Genomic DNA, 21,357 nt, shown 5'->3' with positions numbered 1-21,357 from the left:
TCCAAAGTCTATAACACAAGCGCGAAGCATATCTTCCAATATCTTAATAGTGCGCTCTGACTGTCCGTATATCTGTGGATGAAATGATGTACTCAACTCCACCCGCGTGCCTAACTAACGATGTACAACCCTTCAAAAATGTGAGTTAAACTGCGTACCTCGATTTGAAATAATAAACACGGGCACACCGTGAAGGAGGACAATCTCACGATTGTAAATTTCATCTAATCTCTCTGAAGAATAGGTAGCTGCCATAGGAATGAAATGTGCTGACTTGGTCAACCTGTCCACAATGACCCAAAATGCGTCAAATTTTCTCTGAGTCCGTGGGAGACCAACAACAAAATCCATAGTGATACACTCCCACTTCCACTCAGGAATTTCTAACTTCTGAAGCAAACTACCAGGTCTCTGATGTTCGTACTTAACTTGCTGACAATTCATATACCGAGCTACATATGCAACTATATCCTTTTTCATTCTCCTCCACCAATAATGTTGCAGCAAATCTTGATACATTTTGACGGTACCTGGATGAATAAAATACCTGTAACTGTGTGCTTCTTCAAGAATTAATTCACGAAGCCCATCCACATTAGGCACACAAATACGACCTTGCATTTGCAGAACCCCATCTTCCCCCACAATAACCTGTTTGGCATCACCGTGCCGCACAATGTCCTTAAGGACAAGTAAATGAGGATCATCATACTGCCTCTCTCTGATGCGCTCATATAAAGAAGACCGAGTGACTGTGTAAGCTAGAACCCGACTGGGTTCTGAAACATCTAACCTCAGAATCGATTAGCCAAAGTCTGAACATCTGCAGCTAATGGCCTCTCACCAACCGGAATATAGGCAAGATTGCCCATACTCACAGCCTTTCTACTCAAAGCATCGGCCACCACATTGGCCTTTTCGGGGTGATACAAAATGGTGATATCATAGTCTTTCAGCAACTCCAACCATCTTCTCTGCCTCAAATTAAGATCCTTTTGTTTGAACAGATACTGAAGGCTACGATGATCAGTAAATACCTCACACGAGACACCGTAGAGGTAATGCCTCCAAATCTTCAGCGCATGAACAATGGCTGCCAATTCTAATTCATGAACAGGATAATTCTTCTCGTGAACTTTCAACTTCCGCGACGCATATTCAATTACCTTGCCATCTTGCATTAATACTGCACCAAGCCCAATGTGAGATGCGTCACAATATATCGTATACGATCCTGAACCTGTGAGTAATACCAACACTAGCGCCGTAGTCAAAGCGGTCTTGAGCTTCTGAAAGCTCAACTCACACTCGTCTGACCATCTGAATGGGACACCTTTCTGGGTCAATCTGGTCAATGGGCTTGCTATAGATGAAAATCCTTCCACGAACCGACGATAATAGCCTGCTAAACCTAGGAAACTCCGGATCTCTATAACTGAAGTAGGTCTAGGCCAATTCTGAACAACCTCAATCTTCTTAGGATCCACCTTTATGCATTCTGCCGATACAACATGCCCCAAAAAGGCAACTGAGTCTAACCAAAACTCACATTTTGAAAACTTGGCATATAACTGATTATTCTTCAAGGTGCAAAGCACACTTCGAAGATGTTGCTCATGTTCCTCTCGACTGCTAGAGTAAATCAAGATATCATCAATGAATACAACCACAAAAGAATTCAAATAAGGCTTGAATACCCGATTCATCAAATCCATGAATGCTGCTGGGGCATTTGTCAACCCAAATGGCATCACTAGGAATTCATAATGCCCATATCGAGTTTGAAAAACTGTTTTAGGGACATCAAATGCCCTACTCTTCAATTGATGGTAACCAGACCTCAAATCGATCTTCAAAAATACCTTGGCACCCTGAAGCTGATCAAATAAGTCATCAATTCTTGGCAACAAATATTTATTTTTGATAGTAGCCTTATTCAACTGCCCATAGTCTATACACATCCACATAGAACCATCTTTCTTCTTTACAAAATAATACTGGTGCACCCTAGGGAGAGACACTGGGTCTAATGAATCCCTGATCAAGCAAGTTTTGTAACTGCTCTTTCAATTCTTTCAACTCTGGCGGTGCCGTACAATATGGTGGAATAGAAATGGGCTGAGTGCCCGGGGCCAAATCAATACAGAAATCAATATCTCTGTCGGGTGGCATCCCTGGAAGATCTGCAGCAAAATACTTCTGGAAATTCACGAACAACTGGTACTGAGTCCATAGAAGGGACATCCGCACTGGGATTGCGAATATAAGCCAAATAGGCTAGACATCCTTTCTCTACCATACGCCGAGCTTTCATATAACAAATAACCCTGCTGGCAGAATGACCAGGAGTCCCTTTCCACTCTAACTGAGGTAACCCCGGCATAACTAGGGTCACTGTCTTGGCATGACAATCTAATATAGCATGATAAAAGGACAACCAATCCATACCCAAGATGACATCAAAATCTACCATATCAAGAAGTAGAAGATCCACACTAGTCTCAAGATTACCAATAGTAACCACACACGAACGATAGACATGATCTACTACAACAGAGTCTCCCACCGGTGTAGATACACACATAGAAGCACTCAGAGAATCACAAGGCACAACCAAATATGAAGCAAAATAGGAGGACACATAGGAATAAGTAGATCATAGATAAAATAGAACCGAAGCATCTCTATGGCAAACTGGAATAATACCTGTGATCACAGCATCAGATAACTCGGCCTCAGGCCTAGTTGGAAAAGCATAAAATCGGGGCTGAGCCCCACCACTCTGAACTGCATCCCTGGGACGACCTCTAACTGGTTGGCCTCCACCTCTAACGGTCTGACCTCCACCTCTAGTGGCCTGACCTCCACCTCTAATGGACTGACCTCCACCTCTAGCTACCTGACCCCTACCTCTAGCTGGCTGAGCAGGCGGTGAAGCAACCGATGCCGGTATGATAGCACGAGAATCTTGCCAAGATCTATTACTCGACAATCTAGGGCAGTACCTCCTAATGTGACCAATGCTCCCACACTCATAACACCCATACTGATGCCGTGGCGGCTAAAGCTAACCCAGATGGGCCAGATAACCCCTACCAAAATTACCCCTACCTCCAGACGAGGTACCACTGAAACCACCAAACTGACGAGGCCTCTTATCGGACCTCTGCCCTCTCTCATGTGCAAGAACCATCTCGATCCTCCTTGCGACATTAGCAGCCGCCTGAAAAGAAATCTCACTTCCGGTTTCCTTGGCCATCTAAAGTCTGATAGGGTGAGTGAGTCCCTCAATAAACCTCCTCGCTCTCTCTCCCTCCGTAGGTAGTAAAAGGAGAGCATGACGGGCCAAATCCACAAAACGGGACTCATACTGAGTAACAGTCATACTGCCATGTTGTAGACGCTCGAATTGCCTGCGGAATTCCTCTCTCAGTGTGATAGGAAGGAACTTCTCCAGAAATAGCTGAGAGAACTACTCCCATGTAAGTGCATGCGATCCGACTGGTCGGGTCAATGTATAATCTCTCCACCACCTCTTGGCGGAACCCGTCATCTGAAATACATCAAAATCAACCCCATTGGTCTCAACTATACCCATGTTCCGCAGCACCTCGTGGAAGTGTTCAAGATAATCTTGTGGGTCCTCAGAAGGTGTACCACCGAAGTGAACTGGAAAGAGCTTAGTGAACTTATCCAGTCTCAATAAGGCCTCAAAAGACATGGCAGGCCTATCACCAGTTTGTGCCGTAACAACTGGCTGAACTATCCCAACTGGCGGGGCTGCTGGAGCCTGATTCTGGGGAGCCATCTGCTCCGAGGCGGGAGTAGTGGGAATTTGTGCTCCTCTCACAGCATGTGAGACGGATGGTGCCACTGGAAATATAACATTCTGGGCCACACCCTCCATAAGACTCACCAATCGGACTAGAGCGTCCTGAAGCACTGGAGTGGCTATGAATCTTTCCGGGACCTGAACTGGTCCAACTGGTACATTCTGAACTAGGACCTCCTCTTGAAGGTCTACCTGAGGTTCTACAACAGGTGCAACTTCTCGACCTCTGGACTGAGCTCTACCTCGTCCTCTAGCACGACCTCGGCCTCGACCTCTACCCCTGGCCATAGTTGCCATCGGGGGTTCTGGTCCCTCTCCATCGGTAGAGATATTATGTGTTCTCACCATCTGCGAGAGAATAAGAGAAGAATGATTCAATCATCGATGATAGAATAAAATCGCACGACAGAATATGAAAGAAGTGATATTGTTCCTAAACTTCATAGCCTCTGATAGATAAGTACAGACGTCTCCGTACCGATCCTTTAGACGCTACTAAGCTTGCTCATGACTCGTGAGACCTATGTAATCTAGTGCTCTGATACCAACTGCCACGACCCGAAATTCCCACATTCAGACCGTGATGGCGCCTAACATTTTACTTGCTAGGCAAGCCAACGTTAGAATAATATTAACCAATTTTTAAGAAAATTTTAAATTATTAATAATCAAAGAAACAAATGCGGAAGCAAAGTTTAAAATATAGTGAATAATCCGTAAAAACAACGGTGTCTAAATACCATCCCAGAATTTGGTGTCACAAGTGCACGAGCTTCTAGAATAATACAAATAAAGGTCTGAAATAAAATAAAACTGTCTGGAAATATACACATAGCTAAAGTAAAATAGACGGGGACTTCATAACTGCGAACGCCATGCAGTTATACCTCAAGTCTCCTATGGTAGCTGAAATCCGAGCAAGTCTATGGTACGCCGCTGAGACCAACTCCACAATCTGCACAAGAAGTGCAGCGTGTAGTATCAGTACAACCGACCCCATGTACTGGTAAGTGCTGAGCCTAACCTCGACGAATTAGTGACGAGGTTAAGGCGGTTCACTTACAATACCTGTTCGCAGTATTAGTAACAACAACAATAATAGAAATAAATCACGTAATTCATTTATAATAATTGAAGCCAACTCAGCAGTCATAACCAATTGTCATTTCCATCAATTCTGTTGCAGCGTGCAACCTGCTCTCCCAATATATTCACATTCAATTCTGTTGCAGCGTGCAACCCGCTCTCACAATATATTCATTTTAATCAAGTCTGTTGCGGCGTGCAACCCGATCCCCCAATATGTATATGTATGTCAACTTTTAAATAAGTCTGTTGCGGCGTACAACCCGATCCTCCAATATGGACTTTTAATAAGTCTGTTGCGGCGTGCAACCCGATCCTCCAATATGGACTTTTAATAAGTCTGTTGTGGCGTGCAACCCGATCCTCCAATATATTCATTATAATCAATTCTGTTGCGGCGTGCAACCCGCTCTTCCAACATATTCATTTACCAATCCTTATAGAAGAAATTTCCCCAATAAATAAAATAATTAATATAAAATTATAAGATAACAAGCATACAATAATTATGATTTAATTATGAAACAAACAAAGGCAAATAGCAAATTATTATGGAAATCAGAGAGAAAATATACAGTTTAATATTTAATATGCTAAATGTCAAATAACAATTAAGGCACATAATTCAAATAGCATGTAACAATTAATGCACGAATTCAAGAATTAATATTTGACAAAGAATAGGAGAGAAATAATTATTATAATAATTAATTCATGCTTTAAAATATTTTATGATTTTTTAAGTAAGCAGGCAAACAATTAATTTGACGACGTATAGACACTCGTCACCTCGCCTATACATCGTTCACATTCACATAATAAATAATTTAAGAGTTCTGTTCTCTCAAGTCAAGGTTAACCACGACACTTACCTCGCTTTGCAAATTCTAATCAATTACTCAAGCACAACTTTTCCTTTTAAATTTGTCTCCGAAAGCTTCAAATCTATTCACAAACAATTCGATATATTTAATACTAATCATAGGAATTAATTCCATATGAATTTACAAATTTTTCGGATAAAAATCTGAAATACATTTAAATATTCGATAGTAGGACCCACGTCTCAAATCCGAAAAAACTCGCAAAATCCGAACACCCGTTCCGATACTAGTTCAACCAAACAAAAATTGTCCAATTCTGATATCAAATGGACCTTTAAATCTAAATTTCTCGTTTTTGGAAGATTTTAGAAAAATCTAATTTTTCTTCCATAAATTCATGGATTCATGATATAAACGAGTATAGAATCATGAAATATAATCAATATAGGATAAGGACACTTACCCCAATATTTCCCGTGAAAATCCCCGAAATATTCGCCTTAACCGAGCTCAAAATGACCAAAATGAGTAAAAATGTCGGACTCTTCGATATATACACTACCCAGGTATTTCCGCACCCGCGGTGCCTGGGCTCGCACATGCGAGCTCGCATCTGCGAAATGGGACTGCCAGGCGAGGCCTCGCACCTGTGGAGGAAAAATGCGCACCTGCGCTGCCTTCGCTTCTGCGATCATTTGGTCCGCTTCTGCGGATGCGCGAGTGCGCGCAGGTTTCCTTACCTGCAGACTTTTGCCCAGCCACGTCCGGGCGCATCTGCGATCGAAGGCTCGCTTCTGTGAGCTCGCACCTGCGAGAAAAATCCGCAGCTGCGATTACAGCAGAATGGAAAATACAGTTCTTGATCCTATTTCAGTCTGTATCACTCTCGGGGTACTCGGGACCCCGTACGAATATACCAACAAGTACAATAACATAATACGGACTTACTCGAGGTCTCGTATCACGTCAAACAATGCTGAAATTATAATTTACACCCCGATTCAAACTTTGAGTTTTAAACTTTCAATTTGCAAATCTCGTGCCAAAACATATTAAATGAATCCGAAATGACTACAAATTTGGCACACAAATCATAAATGACATAACAGAGTTGTTCAAATTTTCAGAATCGGATTCCAGCTCTGATATAAAAAAGTCAACATCGTGGTCAAACTTGGAATCTTTAGCCTTTAAATTGCTAGTTCCGTTAAATGGTCATAACTTGAGGTAGGGACCTCCAAATTAAATTTTGGGCATACGCCCAAGTCCCAAATCACGATACGGAGCTACAGGAACTGTCAATACACTGATCTGGGTTCATTTTCTCAAAATATTGACCAAAGTCAACTCAGTTGAGTTTTAAAGCTCTATTTCATATTTTAATTCATTTTTCACATAAAAACTTTTCAAAAAATTTTACGAACTGCGCACGCATGTCGAGAAATGATGAATGGTGCTTTTTGAGATTTTAGAATACAGAATTACTTATTAAATTTAAATATGACATTTTGGGTCATCACACTTTTACTTTATTTGTATATATTTACTTATTGTTTTCCTTATCTTTTTTTAAAAATTGCAGCTTACACAGGCAAAAGTTTTATTTATGCCAGATCCAAACTTCAAAAAAGAATTTAAATTTGATCATGTGTGGATTCTGTTTTGGATCGAGATCGTCGTGAGTATTTCCGGCAAGAACAACAACAAATAATGTATAAAAAAACAATCACAACAGTCACAACCACAACAATCATCTGCCTCATTCACTCAGTACTATAATAATTTTGGTGTACTTGAAAATGACATGTCTCGCTACTAAATTATTATGTTATTTAACGTAGTTTCAATTTTAATGTACTTTAATTTAATGTATTTTCAATTTTAATGTATTTCTAATTTTAATGTATTTTCAATTTTAATGTATTTTAGTTTAATGTATTTCAATTTTAGCAACATCAAATATTTTATATTTGCACCTTTCATTTTTTGTGATGGTTATATCTTTTTCATACAATTATAACTCATAATAAAATTAACTACCAATTTTACATAAAAAAAAATAGATGCACGATAATTAATTTTTCAAAATTATACGTCAAAGTTAAGATGAAAAATTAATTAGGTAAATATATTATATAAATATAATTAAGTATTTGTAAAAAGATAAATTAAAACAACAACAACAACAACCCAGTATAATCCCACTAGTGGGGTCTGGGGAGGGTAGTTTGTACGTAGACCTTACTCCTACCCTATGGTAAAGAGACTGTTTTCGATAGACCCTCGGCTCCCTTCCTCCAAGAACTCCCCACCTTGCTCTTGGGGTCACTCGAACTCACAACCTCTTGGTTGAAAGTGGAGGGTGCTCACCACTAGAACAAACCACTCTTGTCAAAAAGATAAATTAAAAGATTAAATAATAAAAATAATAATATTTTAATGGAGAATAGTAAATGAAGAGATGAATAGTGTGCCCCAAATTTGGGGAGAGTTGGAGTTAAATCTCTCCATTTTGGGGACAAAGTTGGATTCTCTCGTTGAGAGATCATACAGTATTTGTTGTAGCCAAATCAATTCAGATACAAGCATTCGGATGGACGGTGCTCGACTTCAACTGAAAATAAGAAAATAATAGTATGTTGTTTTTTCGATTTCCAGCAAATACTGAATTTACCAGCAACACAAAATAATTAGATATGAATTTTCTAAAATCTGGGCAAGAAACCTAGTCATAATCATAAAAATGCAGTAAGAGTGAGATCCCCATAATACAGTCCTTGACCAGATTTTATAATGTTCACGTAACGAAGAAATATCATGAACAAAACTTTAAGTGAGCCTCTCTAGAATTTGGCTGAGGGATGGCAAGTGGTGCGGGTTGCACCCACGTTCACCCGTCCCGCATCTACACTCACGCCCGCCCCGCCCCGCCCCGCATAACTGTTTTATGTTGTTAGTTTTAATTTTTTTTTAAATCTTTTGCCTAGATTCTTTTACACTTTTAGATATATACTCGTACTTTTATTAATTCTAAAGATTACATTAGACTTCCGTCATGGAAAGAAGAAGATAATATATTTATCAGAATTAAATTTTGCACATATGCAATAAAGTTACTTAACAAAAATCTTTGATATCATAATATCTCTTAATTACAACTGTTATGTGACTAAAATAAGTGTTCTCTTTTTATTTTTGTTTTTTACAATACTTTATATTATATTTTTTTGAGGCCAAAGTGCAAAAATCAAGAGCTGCCATCTATGGGGCCATATGCAATAATTGACCAATTAAACACATTGTACAGTTAGAGTAGCTCTACAGCTCAGTTAAATTTCATGTATACTATATTTACTATAAGACTAAGTAATATCAAATCATGATCTTAACATATTAAAACTCCGTGTTTCGATTTATCATAGAAAATTTAGTGAAAAATAATGTAAAACGACAAGTACAACATATATTAACTTGTTTAAGTATAATTTACAACTGTTCGAAATACTTATCGTTTAAACAATCACGTGTTAGATATATTAGTTTGATCAATAAAATAAATTTATAATTAATTAATAATTATGTGTTGGATATTACATTATCAGAACTTGTCAGAAAAGAATTTGAACTTGACGTGCAAGCATTAGGTTCAAAGTTCAAACAATATGAAATTTTAGAAAGTCAGAAAATTGAGTTTTCTTCTTTGATGAAGTTTTTAAACCCGCACCCGCATCGCACTCTAGATTTTTTTTATTTTTATTTTGACCCGCACTGCACCCCATATGTTTAAACCCGCACCGTCCCGCATGTGTCTAAACCCCCGCCCCGCACCCACACAAACCCATTGCCATCATTTCGGCATGAATTGCAAAAAATACTGCACAACAAAATTAAGATTAGGACATGTTTAGTCAAAAAACTTTAATTTGCCAATTAACCTATTCTGACCTAGCTATGATGACTTGGCCTAACCTAAAAAGCTTAGGGAGAGTAATTCCAGGAAATTAGGACTGGATTACATTTCTAAATTCCAAATGCTAATCAGGTTCCTCCTTTTGACCATTCTTTTAAAAGATCGGCCGTATTTGACACGGGAGAGGTGTAAACCTCAAGCTATAAAACTTAAGATCTTTAAATTTTTCAATTTATAGATTAATAATATAACACAATCACACAAGATAATATAAAAAATACATTAAATTTAAGAAAATTAAAAAAATTAAAGAAACTCATAGAAAATAAAATAACTAGCATATTTTTACAAGTATAAATAATCCAATAGTGTTAAAGTTACTATAGTATAAATATAACTCAACTAATAACGTTTTAACATTGAAATAATTCAAAATCACAATCTTAAAAAAATATTATCAAACTACACATTTTATTTCCCAAAAAATAAATACTCAATAAATTTTATTTGTACGGTAATTTATAGTATTGCTTCTTAATGAGTAAAAGATGCATCTAGGCTAAGAGTTGGGTCCTAGAATATAAGGACGTTGACGGGGAATTCTATAGAGTTAGGTAAGATTTTCCAGAAGAGTAAGATCAACATAACATGTGTCCAGGAGGCTAGATGGATAGGTACTAAGGCACGTGATGTAGAACAATATAAACTGTGGTTCTCAGAATGCGTTGGGGGGAAAGAACGGGGTAGCTATTTTAGTTGGCAGGGAACTCACGGAGTTGGTGGTAGAGGTTAGAACGGTAAACGATAGGTTGATGAGTATTAAGCTTGTAGTTGGAGGGTTTACTGTAAACGTGGTTAAGGCGTACGCCCCTCAGGTAGGATCAGATCAGGAGGTCAAGAGGTGATTCTAGGAGGATTTGGACAATGTGATGTGTAGTATCCCACACTCCGAGAAGATTTTCAATAAAGGGGACTTCAATGGCCATATTGGGGCTAATTATAGGGGCTATGATGGTGTGCATGACAAATTTGGTTTTTGGGTTAGAAATGAGGAAGGTACCTCACTGTTGGATTTCACTAGTGCTTTTGACTTGGTGGTATCCAACTAGAGTTTTCCAAAGAGGGAGAAGCACCTGGTCACCTTTCGGAGTACGGTGGCAAAGACCCAAATTGATTACCTTCTCTATAGGAAATGCGATAAAGATTTATGCATTGATTGCAATGTCATCCTGAGTGAGAACCGCACGACCTAGCATAGGCTTCTGGTTATGGACTTGGAGATCAAAAGGAGTAAGAGGAAGAGTGTGGTGTGCAGGCAACCTAGGATCAAGCAGGGTAACTTGACTAAGGATAAATCCCAGGAGTTGGGGGAGAGATTGTTGGCTATGAAGGCATAGAGGAGTAGGGGGACACGACTATGATGTGGACCACGATAACGAATTACATTAGGAAAACTGCTAGAGATATTTTAGGGATCTTGAAAGATTATTCTGGGAGTCACAAAGAGGACTGGTGGTGGAATGGAGAGGTTCAAGGTAAGGTGAACGCCAAGAAAACTGCTTATTTGAAGCTTGTATAGAGTAAAGACGATGAGTAGAAAAGGACATATCAGGAGTGTTATAAGAAGGCAAACAAATAGGCGAAGTTAACAATTATGGCGACCAAAACTGTGACTTTTGGACGTTTGTACGAGGAACTCAGGGAAAAGGTCAGGGATAGGAAGCTATACTGGTTATATAAAGTGAGGGAGAGAAAGGCCCGAGACTTGGACCAAGTGCAGTGCATAAAAAACGAGGACGACAAAGTATTGATGGACGAGGCACATATTTGATAAATATGGCAGACATACTTCCTTAAATTGTTGAACAATGAGGGGAACTGAAGCATCGTGCTGGGTTAGTTGGAGCACTCTGAGAGCCAGCATGATTTTGGATATTGTAGGCGTATTAAGGCAGAAGAGGTGGAGAGGCGATACATAAGATGAGCAGGGGCAAAGCGATGAGACCAAACGAAATTCCGGTCGAATTTTAGAAGAATGTGGGCCAAGCTGGCTTGGAGTGGCTTACCGAGTTGCTTAATGTTATTTTTAAGACAAAGAGGATGCTCAAAGAACGGAGGTGGAGTATGCTGGTCCCATTGTACAAGAACAAGTCAAAATTGCAACAACTACAGGGGTATAAAGCTATTGAGCCACACTATGAAGATTTGGGAGAGAGTGATGGAATCCAAGGCGAGGAGGAGCGTGTCTATTTCCGAGAACTAGTTCGAATTCATGTCGGTGCTTTCGAAGACGGAAGCTATCCATTTGGTGAGGAGACTAGTGGAGCAGTACATGGAGAGTAAGAATGACTTGCATATGGTATTCATTGACCTTCGAAAAAACATACGATAAAGTCTCGAGGGAGATTTTGTGGAGGTGCTTGGAGGTTAACGGCATCTTGGTAGCGTACACTAGGATGATTAAGGATATATATGATAGTGCGAAGACTCTGGTGAAGACTATGGGAGAAGACTCGGAACACTTTCCAGTTATAATAGGGTTGCACCAAGGATACACTTTCTGGATCATATCAGATACCTGCTTTACTGCAGAAAATGTATGGTTAAAATGTCGATTCAGTCAACCCCATCAGCGGCTACAAACCCAATAAACAACATTGTTGTGTGTACTCCTCTTTATTAGCTAGCTGTTGATTATCACTTTTCGCGATTTTCTTGGATTTGGTTTATCTGATGAATTAACTTTTTTTTTCTTTTTCATTCAAGCAGTTGGGTTGTGGGATGGTGGCATTGGACTTTTTGGTGACTGTTGATTCTTATCCTAAGCCTGATGATAAGATTCGTAGCACCAGCTTTCTGGTGTGATTGGTTTTTCTTTAGTACTCTTCTGTAAAAGTGAGCTCAATTTCTTGATTTTAATTGAATTTTCAAGGGATATTTGCTTTGTATAGGTTCAAGGAGGTGGAAACACTGGGAATGCTTTGACATGTGCAGCTCGTTTGGGTTTTACTCCTAGAATTATATCAAAGGTCTTTACGTGCCTTCTTGTTGCCATTTCAATTTTTATTTTCATATTCATATTTGACAAAAGAATGGGAGCTTTGGAGACAACGATAAAGTTATCTCCGTGTGACTATAGGTCACGGATTCGAGCCGTGGAAGCAGTCACTAACCCTTGCATTAGGGTAGACTGTCTATATCATATCCTTGAGATGCGGCCCTTCCCCGAACCCTGCGTAAATGCGTGATACTTTGTGCATCGGGCTACCTTTTTTCTTTTCATATTTGACAAAAGAATGGGAGCTTTGGAGACAAGATAAAATTGTATCCGTGTGACCTATAGGTCACGGATTGGAGCCGTGGAAGCACGAGCAAATCACTCGGAGTACTCCGATCGAGACTTAGGTCTTCGGAACCAACCCCGATGGGCACGACCGCCATCGGCTCAGCAGCTCTAGCAACCTCGACTGCCTCCGCAGGTCGAACTACCAAAGCCGAGGAGCTATCTTCTTTTTCTTCTTCCTCCCTCAGTCGTTGGACCGAGTCGATCGAAAGGGCAATGATTTTTCTCCTCACCTTTCGAGTTTTGGGCTTAGGGTCCTCCGGCCGAGAGGAAGCCCTTCGAATCTTTTCATTTCCCTATTCCAGGACCGGGGTTTCCTTCATCACCGCTCGAAGGCCTCAAAACAGCATCCCTAGTTACATCTATCTACAAAGGAAAAATCGATAATGAAATGAACGCAGAATATACCTCGAGGGAAACAGGAACCAAACCTCACCATGATTCTTGGCCTCCCATCTACCTTTAGCCAAATCACGCCAAGCGCGCTCGGCATAGGATGGAGTCAAGGCTAACTTTCGAACCCAATCCTCGAGATCAAGCACAACTTGTGGCATCCAAGGTGCAGCTGGACATCAGAAAATAATATTAACAAAAATAAAAAAAGACACAAAAAGCAAACAAGAATCACTTACGGTCGAAATTTTATTTTTCAGGAAACGACATTTTTTCCTCCGGGATAAGATCACGAGTCCTCACTCGAATATATCGACCCATCCAACCTCGATCCTTATCTTCATCGATGCTCGACATCAAAGCCTTCGATGCTCGACGATGTAGCCTAATTAGTCCACGATAAATCTGAGGCCGATACAGTCGTATAAGGTGGTTCAGAGAAAAATCCAACCCTCCGGCTTTGGTAGAGAAGAAACGCAATAAGATGACTATACGCCATAAGGAAGGATGAATTTGGCCGAGGGTGACCTGATATCTCCTGCAGAAATCAAAAATCACGGGATCGACAGCTCCCAATGTAAACACTTAAAAATCCCTCCACGTAGGTAGTGACGCTCTCATCGGAGGATGTGATTTGTAACACAACTTCAGAACCCCAGCCGCAGTCTTTTCTGACGGCCTCGAGGTGAACCTCCGCTATAGAGCACGTATACATCGATACGTGCTCACACGACCCGGAACGGACGAAGGGTTCTCCACCCTAAAATCAGTTTTTAAAATATACGGGCCGGGAATATAATCTTGAACGGATGGCTCCGTCGGCGCCTTATCGTCACACGGCCATGAGGAGGAAGCTTTCTCCTTGTGAGGTACGATTTTTGATGTTTTCGCCATCAATATGAGAAGAAAAGTCGCAAAGGAAGGTGAAAGAGGGGACAACACCAAAACTCTGGTATAAGCGGCACTAAAGCAATGAAGTAGAGAAAATAAACAAAGGGAATTTGGGAAAAGAGGAAGCACAAAAGTGGAAAACATTACATGAGAAAACTATTTATAAGGCATGGCGATTCGTTTCTAGTGGTGGCCGACCACCGACTGACACACATTAAATACCTCGATAAAACCAAATCGATGGGACAGCTATCGCGCACGTCATAGTCAAAGTCGATAGAAACGTCATCGTTGATTCGGTCGAACCTTAGGGAAATCACATCGTTTCTCGTCATCTCCTTTCCAAGAAACGAGGGGGCTATCTGTATACGGTTAAAATCGATCCTCGATCATGAAGATCGATCGAGGATGGCATCTCAGTCAAGGGGTATCTTCATGGAGAACCCGAATGAATTTCGAGACGGGGGCGTCGAACTTGGGGCGTCTGAATCGACTGAGGTAACATCGACCGATACAGGTCCCGAACATAGATGCCCGAAAGTGATCACCAAGCTCGAAACCAAGGCCGAGGTTCCGATCCGACACCGAGCTCGAGTCGGTATCGAGCTCACAGACAAAAAGTTGTTACAACCGCACCAAAGGAGAGAATCTTGGCGGGAATTAAGGAGGAGACACATCATCATGGGTCCTCCACTAGTAATATTATTCCATTATGTTACTATAGATAAAGTAGTGATCCTTGGCTATAAAAGGCAAGATAGATTGTAATAGAAGACATCTTCCCCGGGATTAAGAATTCATTGTGTTTATCTTTTTAAAGCTCACTAAGTATCTTTATTCATCATTTCCTATTTTACATCATAAATACGTGTATTGTTATCTTCAGATCAAAGGAATCTACTTACCATTAGAACCATACATAAATTCAACATTATCCGATTTTTCGGGTAAACAAGGATCCTGCAAACAATTAAGAGGTTATCTTTATGAGATCTTTTTCGTGGTAGGACACTAAATTTGATTAGGAGAGGATTGCTATTTATAAGATTCTCAACTCGACTAGGAATCCTAAGTTCGTTTTTGTTACGGTGGCGGAGCAAACTAATCTCAAATTGTAATACAAATTACAGGTAAAAATTTTATCCATGCTATGAATATTTAGTATCTAAATTCTTCTCAAGATTCTTTGACTTTTGATCCTACTTGGATTAGAAAGACACATCGAAAGCACGAATCTTCAAAACATAATGTTGATCGGCGGAAGTAATATCAAATTTAACTAACTTTTATGCCTTTCGTAAGCTAAATAAATTCTTCAAAGAGAAAATCTCAAGTTAGATAAAGCTCTGTAATATTTAAGACTCTTAAAATCAACTACTAATAAAACTTATTAAATTTGTAATTCGTTCATAATTCCTTCATAATTGAATAAATGTAAGACTTTGAAATTAATTTAGTTTATGCAAAGAGCTGAATCCAAGTCAAAACATAAATATTAAAACCAACGAAGCTAAGTGAGAATATAAGATTAAAATTAATCAACGAGACCTAACATTAAACTGTTTTTTTGTTCAATAAAATTATAAAGCATTAACACTTTAAACTTGAAATTTTGAATTCAACAATGATTTTGCTACTTCGAGTTTTTAAGCACAATACAAATTCTTGCTGAAGAAATATCAAAGAGAAGACAAAACGATAGTATTTGGTTTGAATATTAATTCTTTGGAGAACAATAAATATTCTCTCTCTCTATATAAAAGAAGTTCTTAAATAACTATAACAAGATAAGCAATTATCGGACTTCGTATATAAAAGTGTTGGCTTGCCAGATAGCGATGACCTCTTTGGATGATATTCACAGGATTAGGCAGTAGAACACCAACAAGGTGAACCATTGCGTCATTGGCTATAGAGTAATACAGTTTAATTTGTATACACTAATGGTGTATTTTTTTAAATTGTTCGCACCTCTGTGATTTGCACATCTTCCTTTTCATCTTTGGAACGAACCGAATAACAACCAAACCAACTAGCTATATTGATCCACTCAACGGGATTATAAATAACTGAAAAATGCAATGAAACAGTAATGAATAATTGAGAGATAACAGAGAGGGACGATAGGACAGAAATATACCATAAAAGAAGGAGATAAGATGTCACGATCCAATTTCACATATAGGTCGTGATGACGCCCAACACTACGGTTAGGCAAGCCAACTTAATAAATTAAGCATTCATTGACAAAATTTAAAACCAAGAGAAATAATAAAAACCAAATTCTACCAATGTGCCTGCCAAGACCTGGTGTCACAAGTGTATGAGCATCTAGTAGATTATACAAAACCTCAAATACTGTCTGAAATAAAAATAGACAGAATGAAAAATACAAAGTGAGACACTAGTAGCTACAGAACGGATCAGAGAAACAACTCACCACTATGCCCCTGTATAACGTGGGTATAAGACGATAGGCCCCCCACTAGTACTTGCCTCAGGTCCTGCACAAAAAGTGCAGCAAGTGTAGTATGAGTACGAAAACAACGTGTACCCAGTAAGTATCAAGCCTAATCTCGAAGTGGTAGAGACGAGATGACCGACTTTGATACTCACTATGGGTCAATAATAATAATTAAAATACAACTAGGATATTTAAATCAGCATGATTTACAGAATTTAAAATAATTTATTTAATCAGCAGAAATAATCAAATTTCTTCAAATGCATCAATTCTCAATATATTAATTAAATTCCTTCAATTCAAATAATTTTTAATTTATCAATTAAATATCATTTACAGGTATAACAATTGATTCTTTGACAAGCAAGGATAATAATTCATTAAATTTCAAGGATTTTTCAATTTATCAATTAGCTTTGCAAGTTGAAATAAATTATTAAAGTATCGTGTAATTATTATTATTAAGCACGATTTCTGCCGAGGACGTACGACCCGATCCAGAGTGTCGTGTACACTGACGAGGGACGTGCGACGCGATCCATTGATGCACCTATCCTACAGAGGCGTTCGGCCCGCTCCACAAGGAAGGAGGACATTCGGCCCACTCCACAAGAAAGGAGGACATTTTCTTATGTGCCTCCGGAAGGAGAGTATATTTATTATAAGATAAATTCGGGAGGAAAAATAATTTCTCTTAACAATTAATTAATTTAAACAGAAAATCAAGTATATGAGATTTCCATCCTTTAATATTTTTAGCTAACAATTCACAATATATATATACCAAGTAATATTAATTAAACAAGGAATACAATTTATACAAGTAATTCATGCTTTGAGTTTAGGACTAGCCGGACTTTAGCATTAATAGTAGCAACGCACGGACTCTCATCACCTCGTGTGTACGTAGCCCCCCACAATTAGCAACAATTATTTAGTTTTAATCACCTATGAGGTAATTTTCCCCTCACAAGATTCGACAAGAGACTTACCTCGTCTTGCTCCAATTTAATCCACTAGAGGGCCTTTTCTACGATTATCAAACTCTGTCTGGCTCGAATCTAGCCAAAATTAATTCGATACAATCACTAAATATTATAGGAATCAATTCTATAAGAAAATACTACATTTTCAATAAAAATTCTGAAATTAATTAAAAATTTGTCCGTGGGACCCACATCTCGGAATCCGGCAAAAGTTACAACATATGAACACCCACTCAATCACGAGTCTAAACATACCAAAATCACTAAATTTCGATAACAATTCGCCCCTCAAATCCTCAAATCTATCAAAGAGGGTTTTCAAACTTTTCCAAACTTAATTAACTAATTAAATGATAAAAATAGTGATGGATTCGGGTAATTTAACCAATATTGAGTTAAGAACACTTATCCCGTTGTTTTCTCTAAAATTCCCCCAAAATATCGCCTAAATCTGAGCTCTAAATCGTTAAAAATGGAAAATGGGCCGAAGTCCCATTTTTAGAACTTAAATTCTCTGCCCAGTGATTTCTTCTACGCGTAGCACAAATTTTTACTGCCCAAACATTAACCCTACCGGATCACGGAAAATCCCATGCGATCGCAAAGCACAGTCTCTGCAAGCCTACGCGATCGCGAGCCTCCCCACGCGATCGCTAAGCATTAAGCGCGTGGTCATCTTCTGCTTCGTTTCCTCTTCGTGAACGCAGCCTTAGCCACGCGTTCGCGTAGCAAAACTGAATCCAACCAACGCGATTGCGGACTTGCCCACGCGATCGCATAGAAAAAGTTCTCAGCTGCCAAATTAAGCCTACGCGATCGCAACCCAATCCATGGATCGCGTATAAGGAAATCACAAGAAAATTTCTAACAGCTATCAGTAATGTTCCAAAAGTCGAAAATGATCCGTTAGCCGTCCGAAAGTCACCCGAACCCCTCGGGACCTCAACAAATTATACCAACAAGTCCTAAAATATCATACGAACGTAGTCAAAATCTCAAATCACATCAAACAACGCTAAAATCATGAATCATCTTCCAATTCAAGCATAATGAAACTTAAAATTTCCAACTTCTTCATTCGGTACCGAAATCTATCAAATCAAGTCCGATTGACTTCAAATTTTGTACACAAATTATAAATGACTTAACAGAGCTATAAAAATTTTCAGAACTGGATTCCGACTCCGATATCAAAAAGTCAACTCCCCGGTCAAACTTCCAAACTTAAATTTCTATTTTAGCCATTTCAAGCCTAATTTAACTATGGACTTCCAAATAAAATTCCAAACATGCTCCTAAGTCCAAAATCAGCATACGGAGCTGTTGGAATCATCAAAATTCTATTGCGGAGTCATTTTCTCAAAATGTTGACCGAAGTCAAACGTAGCACTTACGGCCAACTTAAGGAACCAAGTGTTCCGGTTTTAACCCAAACACTTCCAAATCCCGAACCAACCATCCCCGCAAGTCATAAATTATTAAAAGCACATACGAGAAGTTTTATTTTAGGGAACGGGGTTCTAAAAGTTAGAATGATCGGTTTAGTCATTACAATCTCCACCTCTTAAACAAATGTTCGTCCTCGAACGGGTTTGGAATTGTACCTGGAGTGCTGAATAAGTGTGGATATCTGCTCCGCATGTCTTCCTCGGCCTCCCAAGTCGCTTCCTCAACTGGTTGGCCCCTCCACTGGACCTTTACTGCAGAAATCCTCTTGGACCTCAACTGGCGAACTTGTTTATCAACAATGGCAAATGGCTCTTCTTCATAACCCAAACTCTTATCTAGCTGAACTGTGCTGAAGTCCAACACATGTGATAGGTCAGCATGATACTTCCGGAGCATAGATACATGGAAAATCGGATGAACTCCCGATAGACTGGGAGGCAATGCAAGCTCATAAGCAACCTCCCCAACTTATCTCAACACCTCAAATGGGCCTATAAACCTTGGACTCAACTTGCCCTTCTTTTCGAATCTCATAATTCCCTTCATCGGCGAAACCTTCAAGAGAACTTTCTCACCTACCATAAATAATAAATCACGTGCTTTTTGATCCGCGTAACTCTTCTGCCTAGATTATGATGTACGAAGTCTCTCCTGAATCAACTTTACCTTTTCCAAGGAATACTTTACCAAATCAGTACCATATAACTTACCCTCATCGGGCTCAAACCACCCGATGTGCAAATGACATCGCCGACCATACAAAGCCTCAAATGGAGCCATCTCAATGTTGAATTGGTAGCTGTTATTATAAGCAAACTCGGCCAAAGGCAAGAAACGATCCCACTGACCTCCAAAGTCAATCACACATGTCCTGAGCATATCCTCCAAAATCTGAACTACCCGATCTGACTGCCCGTCGGTCTGCGGATGAAAGGCTTTGCTGAGCTCTACACGAGTCCCTAACTCACTCTGTACTGCTCTCCAGAAATGTGAAGTAAACTGAGGGCCTCTATCTGATATGATGGAAACAGGCACACCATGCAACCGAACTATCTCTTGAATATAAATCTGAGACAACCTCTCTGAAGTATACGTAGTCACAACCAGAATTAAGTGTGCCGACTTGGTCAACCTGTCAACAATGACCCAAACTTCATCAAACTTCCGCAAGGTCCGCGACAACCCAACTACAAAGTCTATAGTAATGCGTTCCCATTTTCATTCTTGTATAGTTATCTGCTGAAGTAGGCCACCTGGCCTCTGGTGCTCATATTTAACTTGCTGGCAATTTAGACACCTAGCTACATACTGAACTATTTCCTTTTTCATTCGCCTCCATCAATAATGTTGCCTCAAATCACGATACATCTTCGTAGCACCTAGATGAATAGAATACCGAGAACTGTGTGCCTCCTCTAGGATCTTTTTCCTCAGTCCATCCACATTAGGAACACATAGACGATCCTGGAGTCCTAGAATACCATCCGCTCCAATAGTAACTTCCTTGGCACCACCCCGTAGTACAGTTTCTTGAAGAACCATTAAGTGTGGATCATCATACTGGCGAGCCTTGATCTGCTCAAATAGTGAATACTGAGCTATAACAGATGCAAGAATTTGTCTGGGCTCTAAAATGTCCAACATCACAAGTTGGTTAGCCAAGGATTAAATATCCAAAGCTAATGGCCTCTCCTCTGCTGTAATGAAAGCCAAACTACCCATACTCTCCGCCTTTCTACTCAAGGCGTCTGCAACCACATTTGCCTTTTCCGGATGATATAGGATAGTAATATCATAATCTTTCAGTAACTCAAGCCATCTGCGTTGTCTCAAATTTAGGTCCCTCTGCTTGAACAAATGCTGCAAACTGTAATGATCAGTGTAAACTGCACATGACACCCCATAAAGATAATGCCTCCAAATCTTAAAAGCGTGAACAATCACAGCTAATTCCAAATCATGTACCTGATAATTCTGCTCATGGGGCTTCAACTGACGTGAAGCATATGCAATAACTCGCCCTTCCTGCATTAAGAAACAACCTAAACCAACGCGTGAAGCATCGCAATACACTGTATACATTCCTGAACCGGAAGGTAACACTAACACTGGTGCTATAGTCAATACTATCTTGAGCTTCTGAAAGCTTGACTCATAATCATCGGACCATCAGAACTGA

Source organism: Nicotiana tabacum, chromosome 23, assembly GCF_000715075.1.
Source record: "Nicotiana tabacum cultivar K326 chromosome 23, ASM71507v2, whole genome shotgun sequence".
NCBI classification, from domain to species: Eukaryota; Viridiplantae; Streptophyta; class Magnoliopsida; order Solanales; family Solanaceae; genus Nicotiana; species Nicotiana tabacum.
This window is presented reverse-complemented; position numbering follows the sequence as displayed.